Source organism: Vulpes vulpes, chromosome 13 (genome assembly GCF_048418805.1).
Source record: "Vulpes vulpes isolate BD-2025 chromosome 13, VulVul3, whole genome shotgun sequence".
NCBI classification, from domain to species: domain Eukaryota; kingdom Metazoa; phylum Chordata; class Mammalia; order Carnivora; family Canidae; genus Vulpes; species Vulpes vulpes.
The window spans coordinates 49,465,065-49,475,403 of NC_132792.1; the positions used below are offsets into that span (position 1 = coordinate 49,465,065).

The following is a 10,339-nucleotide window of genomic DNA, read 5'->3' on the forward strand; positions in this document are numbered from 1 at the left end:
AACTAATACATATACTGACTTTATCAATATACCAAAAACAGGGGGGGAAATGTAATAAAGAGATAGGCAAGTGCAACCTTCAGAAAAGTAGACCCTTAGGTATGGGCAAAGTCTAGATAAAAACTGCGGCTTTCAAAGAACTAGTGCTTTTGGGGTTTGTTTTTTGTACTACTAGAAATTAAGATACAATCAGTTGAGAATAAAATTACAGTTTCTGAATATTCCTTGCTGAACCACTTCAGGTATCTAATTCATTCCTTCTTATGGACACTACTTCAACTAGAAGTGCTGAGAACCACGACAGTATGTCCTCTCTTTGACTAGTAAGAGTTCTGCTCAGCCAGGACTACACTGGAGATGTGGCATTATTACTGGTGCTGCTATTGTTATGGTTCTAGTTTACTCTAGATAATGGTTCTGAGTTTCTCTTAGCAAAAAGGATGCCGCTTATTCCTTTTTAAAAAAGAAAAATAATAGGCTGGAGCTCTGCTGCCACTGCCTCTGCCACCACCACCGCCACCTGCGCTGCAACCATGCCACCCTACACCATCATCTACTTCCCTGTTCTAGGGTGCTACAAGGCCATGCACATGCTGCTGGTTGACCAGGACCAGAGCTGGAAGGAGGAGGTGGTGACCATGGAGATCTGGATGAAGGGCTCACTCAAGGCCTCCTGTCTATATGGGCAGCTCCGCAAGTTCCAGGACGGAGACGTCACCCTGTACCAGTCCAGTGCCATCCTGCAACACCTGGGCCACTCCCTTGGGCTCTATGGGAAGGACCACCAGGAGGCGGCCTTGCTGGATATAGTGAACGATGGTGTGAAGGATCTCCACTGCAAATACGCCCTCCTCATCTACACTAACTACGAGGCAGGAAAGGAGGAGTACGTGAAGGCACTACCAGGTTACCTGAAGCCTTTTGAAATGCTGTTGTCCCAGAATGAGGGGGGCCAGGCCTTCATCGTGGGCAACCAGATTTTCTTCGCAGACTACAACTTGCTGGACTTGCTGCTGATTCAACAGGTCCTGGCCACTCGCTGCCTGGACTCCTTTTCCCTGCTCTCAGTCTATGTGGCATGCCTCAGCACCAGACTCATGCTCAAGGTGTTCCTGGCATCCCCCGAGCACATGAACCGCCCCATCAATGGCAACGGGAAGCAGTGAGAGCTTGTGGAACCCTGGGCAGGAAGCTGGGGGGCTGCTGACTTCCTTTCTCTCTGACCAAAAGAATTTTCAAGTGAGAAAAAAGTAAAATAATAGGCTGCAAGCAAATCTGGGTAAATTTTGACATGGAGAGAGACACTATCTGGCCAAAATTGTTCTGAATGATTGAATTGTCCTAGACTTTCTCCTTTTGGAGGAAGATGGATTCTATGCCCTTATTAATATAATTTTATACTTTATTATACAATATTGAATATTCTTCTTGAAAGATATGGAATAAGAATACTATGTCTTTTCATACCACAATCTCTAATACTGTCAAAATTATCAAATGCATTGAGGAAAAAAATTAAGAGAATAAGAAAGAATTTAAGTAAATGGACAGGTATACAATGAGTATGGATTGGAAAACTCAACATTGTCTGTTTTTTCCCCAAATGGTTCAAAACAACCTTATTCAAAACTCAGAAAGCTGCTTTGTATAAATTGACATTAATTTGAAGAGTTATCTAAAAATGCAAATGTCCTAAAATGGTCAAAATAGTCTTCAATCTAAGCAAAGCTGAGAGAGTCAACAAGTTGATTTCAATACAAGCAGTAAAGCTAGAGTAATATAGATATTATACATTAGGGTAAGGATAGAAAACATATCAATGAAAAAAATTAAGAAAGAAAAAAGAAAAATTAAAAAAGAAAACATATCAATGAAATGAAATATGGAATACAGAAATAGACTCATACATTATTTTTAAAATATTTTTTAAAAAGATTTTATCCATTTATTCATGAGAGACACAGAGAGAGAGAGAGAGAGGCTGAAGGAAAAGCAGGATCCCCATGGAGAGCCCAATGCAGGACTCGAACCTGGGACCCCAGGAGCATGACCAACCTAAGCTGAAGGCAGACGCTCAACCATTGAGCCACCCAGGTGCCCCTGATTTTTATACAAGTTTCTATGGCAACTCAACAGTAAAAGGAACACCTTTTCAAGAAATGGGTCTGGAACACCTGGATATCTGTATAGAAAAGAAAAAGAATCTCACACTCTAACTTACTTTAAAGGCAAAAATCAATGCACGGTGAATCATGAACATAAATAAAGCTAACATTATGGAGTTTCTACAAGATAACATAGAGAAACATATTTGTGACCTTGAGGTAGATTTCTTAGCTTCACAAAAGCACTAACAGTTAAAGAAGAAAACTGAAAACTAGAAAGCATCAAAATGAAAATATCCGCTGATGTCACTTTGGCAAATGAATAGGCTGGCTGACGAATGAGATAAAATGTTTGCCTTGCATATTTGATGAAGGATCAGATCCCGAATACATAAAGAACTTCTTCATATTAGCAATCAAAAGATTTTAAGACTTTGGAATATAACTTCATCAAATTCTTCCTGACATGCCCATTATCCCACTGCCTGAGAGCTCAGGCTGGTGTCACGGGTCTCCTGAATATAGGTCAACATGGCCAGGGGTGGCCAACGGCAGACCATGGTAGAAGGTAACAGGCCTACTTGGCAACTGGCAGCCAGTGGTCGCTCCATGTTAGGCTGGCAAAGACATTCTATCTTAGTCTCACTGTGCCCCTAGACTTGTCAGAGTGCTGTGCTAAAAACATGCAGGGACAGTGGGCCCTGAGTGTGGCTGTCCATTGTCTCCAAGCCTTGTGAAGGGGAATGATGTGCTGTTCTGGCACCACTTTCCCTCAGAACCTTGCAAGTTTATTATGCTGTGCATTGATGACCTGGGACACTTGACCCAGTGAAGCTCCATTATACCTACTAGTCTTTTCTGCATGACAGCCACCACTGGACCTAATATACATATCTGATCAAAACCTAATTGGTTGTGCAGAAACTGCCAGAAATGATTGACAGGGAGATCTTCTGTAGTTCTGAACTATTTACCAACAGGAAGGATTCCTGGAACTTTATCAATAATCATCACTCTTTGTTTTAGATACTCTCCCGTTCTCCACTGGGCGTCTTTTAGTTTACCTGAATATAATTGGGAACGGACCTTGAGATAAGTTCTCTCATCTCCAGAACTTTCTCAGTGGCTATCTGGCTGCTAGATGGTAGCAGACGCCCCCCCCCCCTTTTTTTTCCCTTTGACACAGTGTGAAAAGAAAGATGCAGACTCAGATTCCCTGTCTTCCTTTCTTGGGTGGAGAAATACACCCATTAAGAGGAGTGGAGTTCTTTATCAGGATCACGACCTGTGTCTTCCACAGATAGTTAAAGTCCAAGAGGTGCTAGGGGTTCTGAAATGGATTGGCAACTAACTTCCTGAAGACAATACCACACTTTGGAATTATGTTTAATATCTTTGAATTCTGGAGGAGAATCTTTATCAAAATAGTTACGTTGTGTTTCCTCTGAATTATAAACTGACTCCAAGCATAGATCAGAGATTTTGATCACAAGAATTATCCTAAAAGTAGGTCCTGACAGCTTAGAAACATTCAAATAGAACCTCTGACACATAAACAACAATAACAACAAAACCAACAATACATACACAAAAAGTAGTTGTAATTGACTAAAACATTTCAGGCTCATTGGTACTAGCTTTTGAAATCAAATGTCAAGGTTTTTCCACTATGGCATTCTAAATAGTTTATAAAACTCTACTTTTCAAATGTTGCTTTTCTATGTACTTTAAAAATATCAATGGATAGTATTAAATTCTCAATTTGTCCATTCTGTTAAAATATGTGCAGGCACTTTGATTAAACTGTGCTGAAATTATTTTTACTATCAAACTTATTTCCTAAGGGGAAAAAAAAAACTTCACACATTCATGAAAATAGATACAGAAATGGCAATGGCCAAAAAGCACATAAATATGTGTTTAATCACAGTAATCCTCAGTAAAATGAAAAACAAGAGTGAGAGATACCATTTTACAAGCTCTAAAATGGTTAAAATAAAAAATTCTGACGTTACCAAATGTTAGCAAACATTTGAAGCAACTTGAATATTTATATATTACTGGTGGAAACATAAAATAACATCACCATTTTAGAGAAATTTTTGGTGATTTCTTAAAAATTTAAACATATCTCTGACCAATGTTTCAGCAATTTCAGTTTAAATATTTTCCCAAGAGAAATGAAACAAATGCCAACAAAAATGCTTGTGGTAGCCTTATTAAAAATAGTACAAAATGAGAAAGAAAAAAGTCATAAACAGGATATTGGATAAATACATGCTTTGGCATATTCACATAATAATATAAAAGAATGAACTACTGATATATGGCGGCAACATGGATTACTCTCAAAATTATTCTTGTGAATGAAAGAAATGAGACTGAAAATAATGCATCGTACCCAACTCCATTTTTAAATTCTAAGAACAATAGCAACAAAATTAATCCATGTGGCAGAAATCATAAAGTGATTACCTGTTAGGGTTAGAGGTGGGTGAGGATTGACTCAATGGGATACAACGGACATCTCTGGGTGATAGAAATGATATATATCTATCTGTATTGAGTGGTAGTTACATGGACTTATAAAATTGTTAAAGCTCATCAAGTTGAAAGCCTAAGATCTGTCCGTTATACAAAAATTATCATGCACATTAAAAAATCAGAGTAAATATCATCTCCTATATTTTTATTTCAATGCTATACTGGAGCCTAGAGCATGATTTAACAACTGTAGGGGGAGAGGTAAAAATAATAATTTCCCTGGATCCTTAGCTATAAAGGAATGACTTTATTAAAACAGATAAAATACAATGATAGATGTTGGGCTTTGCACTTGTCCAGATGGACATCATCCACTTTAAGAGTTAGGATTGCCACTATTACTCTAGAGGCTGTGCTTTTCAATTTTTCACTCATGAGGCAAAACCTAGAGCTTAAGTACCACTTTACCCAGTTAATCTGTGCCTTATGACTTCTTTGATTTTGCTATTCAGAATTCTATTAATTTTTCAAGTATGCCCAAAACAAATAGTCCAAGTAGGCTTGCAGCATCAAAAAGAAAAAAATATATATAGAGAGATATATAAAAATGTTGCCCCTTTCATTCAGCATTTTAATTTGAATAAGAAGAAAACAAGAGCTTAGCTTAATTCTGGAAGAGTTCACAGAGACATTAAGGAATTTATGCAATTTTTCTGGCACTGGTTCATTATTTGCCAAGCAGGCAAGAGCCTCAGTACAGCCAGAAACAGCTCCCAAATGGGACTGGTTAGGCACGTTATATCTTAAATAACAATTGTGCCCTGCTGTTGGAAAGTGTCCCAAATGTGACCAGCGGGGAACATTAGATCTTAAATAACAACCATGCCTCTCCATTTAGAGAATAAATCAGTGTTTAAAAGAAACCTGTCCATGCAAGTACACTGTGATTAAAATTAAGTGAAATTAAGTGTAGTGTGATTGGATGGATTTTTTTTTTTTTAGCAGTTTGTACAAAATGGCAATTGCTGGTATAACCAGGCTAAATGTACTTCCTTAAGACATCGTGCATGCAAGAAATGTTCTGGCTGCTGGGTACCCTAAGGGTTTTTAATTCTACAGTGCTTGCTGATTCGCACTGAAAATGGTATGCAGGTGGGTTATATTGAATAAAAGATTCATTTGCATATAATCATTGATTATTTGTTGCTCAATCTAAGCTAAATGCAGAGATTTTCCAGGGTTTCACTGCTTAAACCTATACATTTATATTGTGCATGTAATGTACCTTCAATACCTTCAATTTATATGGACCATTTCTTCGGAAGAGCTCAAACTTGCTAATATACAATCAGTAGGATTTTCCTTTTTTCAAAGTGGTAGTGATCTATAACGAGTGTATGAAAAGCATATTTAATCTCAAATCAATGAAGGTATAATTAAAGCCCCTTCCCAAACAGCTGGTCTGGGAATGCTGCATTACTTATGTGCCAGACATTGCATATGAGGTTTGTGCCACTCATGTAAAGTTGTAATTCTAAGCATGAGCAAATCTAAAAAGCCTCTCGGGACAGTTATACCAAAGTTCCCATCTCATAGCTATATACCTATGAACTCCAAAAAGTCATGGATTCTACTTACTTAAAACACTGTGAAGGTGAACTTTATTGAAGAAAAGAGCATACAGTAGGGGTCGGGGACTATTCAAGACTCCCTATTTTTGCATGTCTTGATGTTGTCCCACTGATGCCTGAGTGAGAATAGAGCTACCATGTCCACCACCCAATTAAAACTCAGCTCACTAGGGGATAGCATTACCCCAACAATAAGTCTGAAGAGTGAGACCAAAGTCCAGCAAAGATAACTTCGATTTGTGAGATGGCAACGTAGAGACTAAAATATAGGCAGACTACACCAGAGGGGATCCTGAATGGCTAAGAGACACTAGAATGAACTTAAAACCAAAGATTTGGGGTCTGTTTAGGAAAACTCAGCTCATAATAGGAAAATGTAACAGATATTAGAAATAGGCTTAGCTAACTTGGTATTTTGTCTCACCTTGCCTCTTTGGCTAATGTTCTCTCTATTGGTTTTGAGTTTCCAGAGCACTGACTATCTTTGTCCCTATTATAACATGCTTCCTCTGTCCTGTCTCTACTCTTCACAGTCACATTCTTAAGTGGGGCCATGGGAAATTCAAAAGTGGCTGGGACACCGTTCTAAAGAAAACTAAGAATAAGAATAGTCTCTAAATACCTGGACCTGATAATATAGCTGAACTGTTGAGTTTGTGAATACTTTAAAAATACTATGATCCTACTGTTAATTGGACAACCCAGAAGAAATGGATAAATTCCTAGAAGCACGTGAGCTTCCAAGACTGAATAATGAAAAACTAAAAAGTTCGAATAGACCAATTACTTGTAAGGAGATTGAATTGGTAATAAGAAACCTGCCAATAAACAAAAGTCCAGACCCAGACAGCTTCACTGATGAATTCCACCAAATAGTCAAAGAAGATTTAATAGCTATTCTTCTCAAACTCTTCCAGAACATTAAAAAAGAAGGAATTTTTCCAAATTCATTTTTCCAGGCCAGTATTATCTTGATACCAAAACTAGACAGGGACACCATAAAAAAGGAAAATTACAGGCCAATATCCCTGATGAATGTGGATGACAAAATCATCAACAAAATAATAGCAAATCAAATCCGGTAATACATTCAAAAGATCATACACTATGATCAAGTGGGATTCAGTTCAGGGATGCTTAGGTGGTTCAATGACCACAAATCAATCAATGTGATATACTACTTAACAAAAGGATAAAAATCATATGATCATTTCCATACATTCAGAAACAGTAAGACAAAATTCAGCATCCATTTATTGATAAACTCCCAACGAATTGGGTTTAAACAGAATGTGCCTTAGAATAACAAAGGCCATATATAAGCCCAAAGCTAAAGTGGTGATATGGGCAGAGGAGATCTAGAAATACAATTTTCTAGTTATAAAATAAATAAGCTATAGAGATGTAATGTAAACCAAGATGATTATGCTTAACAACATTATATTGCATAATTGAAAGTTGCTGAGAGCGTTCCTCAAAGTTCTCAACACAAGAAAAATATTTTTTTGTAACTGTGTATGAGGACAGTGACTATATTTATTGTGATGATTGCAATGTATACAAATAGTGAATCATTATGTTATATACCTGGAACTGATATAATTTTATGTCAATTATACCTCAATAAAAATTTAAATACAAAAATACATGATATGATATTTATCAAACACTTCATTATTCTTTTTTTGCACTTCATTATTCTTAAGATCAATATGCATACTGCCAAACATTATGGAGAGTGAGACAATTATAATGCATATTTTAATTGTATTGTAAAATTAGTCTAATAAAGATATTTATCTTTTAAATTCTTTGCACTAAAAATAAATAGATAAATAGATAGATAGATAGATAGATAGATAGATAAATAAATAAATAAATAAATAAATAAATAAATTATTTGCACTGTGCAGATTCCCTATATTAGAGAGGCAGTTATTTTTAGCACTATTTGGCAGTGTAAATCAAAGGTAACCTACAGTGAAAAAGTAGGAATCTTCAAATTTCTGTAATCACACTTTCCTTCTGTATATTCTTATATGTATATATTTATTCATAAATGTTATAGGCATATTCAAATGACTTAATATGTATAAAAGATATGGAAATGATATAGTATGAGAGAAAATACAAATTATAACAATCTATTAATGATATTTTCTCAACAAAATAATACTATCAGTTATGATAATATTGTAATTGAAGCTTTGTTATTTTCAAAAATATGGATCTACATTAAATTATTCTAATTTTTAATTTTAATATTTATAATGAGTGGAAAGGTATCTAACAAATATTGATAAATTCAATTGAGACAAGCTTCACAAATTATGATACTCATTTACCCTCCAAGAATTACATTAAGTATGCAATCGTTTCCCTATAAATGATGTAGTAAATGCATTTAACTGGTGGTTCTAGCTCAAATCTTATGATAGAATTCCATATTCTTTGTTAGATTTTATATTCTTTATTTTTCTGAATTCCAGTTAAAGCAGAAATACTATTAATGGTTTCACTTTTTTAGTTTCTCCATAAAAATCCAGTTTTCATCAACAAAGTGCTTTTCAATTTAACTTACATTTTTTCAAGTGTATCTTTCCTTTAGAAGGATATGAAAAAAGTAGTTTACACATTTCGTTATTGAAAAAGCATCAACAAATTCCATAAAATTCCAAACTTCCACTCTATATTTAACTCTTATACTCAAAAACAGCATAAAATATTTCATACTTAGTTTTTATAAGGTAATAAAACAATAACTAGTAAGTGACTTTAAGTACGATTAAGATTGTAGAGTTTATCTCCATATTTTGCTCGTTTACTTACATAAATATCTTATTAATCATGATATTATGATTAGATATTACCACCTAATAGCTCATAGTAGGGTTCATCATTTTTAATGGAAAACATAAAAGTTTATTTCAAATTGTCTTCATAATAACCTGATTTTTTAAAAGATTTTATTTATTTATTCCTGAGATACACACAGAGAGGCAGAGACATAGGCAGAGGGAGAAAGAGGCTCCATGCAGGAAGCCTGATGTGGGACTCGACCCCGGGACTCCAGGATCACACCCTGAGCCAAAGGCAGATGCTCAACCACTGAGCCACCCAGGCATCACAATAATTTGGATTATAGTGCCTTACATCTCATGAGATCTTAATAGATCATCATTGACTTTACATCTAAATTAGGTGATAAAAGACTTCTTGGAGTATTAGACACCACCATTCTGCTAACTTTTTCATTTCAGGCTTGGTCTCATTGTTTGGATGCCTGATTATTGCTTGTAGCACTGCCTAATGGAAGATTTTCCTTCAATACTGATCTTTGGGGTATTGGGTGGTGGGGTGGGTATTTCAATCTATATTCTGTATTTAAAGAGTTAGAATTAGGTCAGGATATGTAATGGGGTAGATCATTATTTCTGGCTATCACCAATATCCATGAACCAGGTTTGAGTCCTTTCTCTCTCCATCACTTACTCAAAAGAAACTCTTTACCATATCATAAGGCCGAACTGGAAAGTTATTAGTGCAACACAAATAGGTGACATAGAAATCTATGCTTCTTCTCTCAACATGTTTATTCATGGTTTCTGGGTCTACTTGAAATGCCTTTTCCAATATACCATGGAATTTTGCTATACCCACCCAATCCTAAAACATGTTGAGAATGGCCATTAATTCCTAAAGTTAACAACTGACAACTTTGGGGTCTGAGTAAGGTAATAAAAGTTCTTTTACAAATGGAAAATAGTGTGCCTCCAGAACCTTATAGGTGCATGTTGCAAATCACCTATTGGTGTTTACCAGGGACTTAATCTAGTCCAGACACTTTCAACACCTTCAGATATGCCGAAGATAAACTTTCAGACTAGACCTACTGTATAACATTCTTGCCTTGCATCACATTTGAACAGGCAGTCTCACTTGTTATTTAAGTCAGAACAGAATTTCCAGGTATGCTGCTTACAAACTCCAAAGAAGTCCATTATGCCCTATTATTCTTAGTTGATGGAGATGTGAACGGTAGCAACTTGTCCATTATCTCAGAAGGAAGATCCTGGCATGCTGCAGTCACTTAACTCCTAAAACATTCACCAATGTAAC

At 36.0% G+C, this 10,339-nt stretch overlaps 1 pseudogene; it reads left to right on the top strand.

The window, feature by feature from the left end:
• Positions 1 to 519: 519 nt before the first annotated feature.
• Positions 520 to 1,166, top strand: LOC112931974 (glutathione S-transferase P pseudogene; annotated as a pseudogene).
• The last annotated feature ends 9,173 nt before the right edge of the window (positions 1,167 to 10,339 follow it).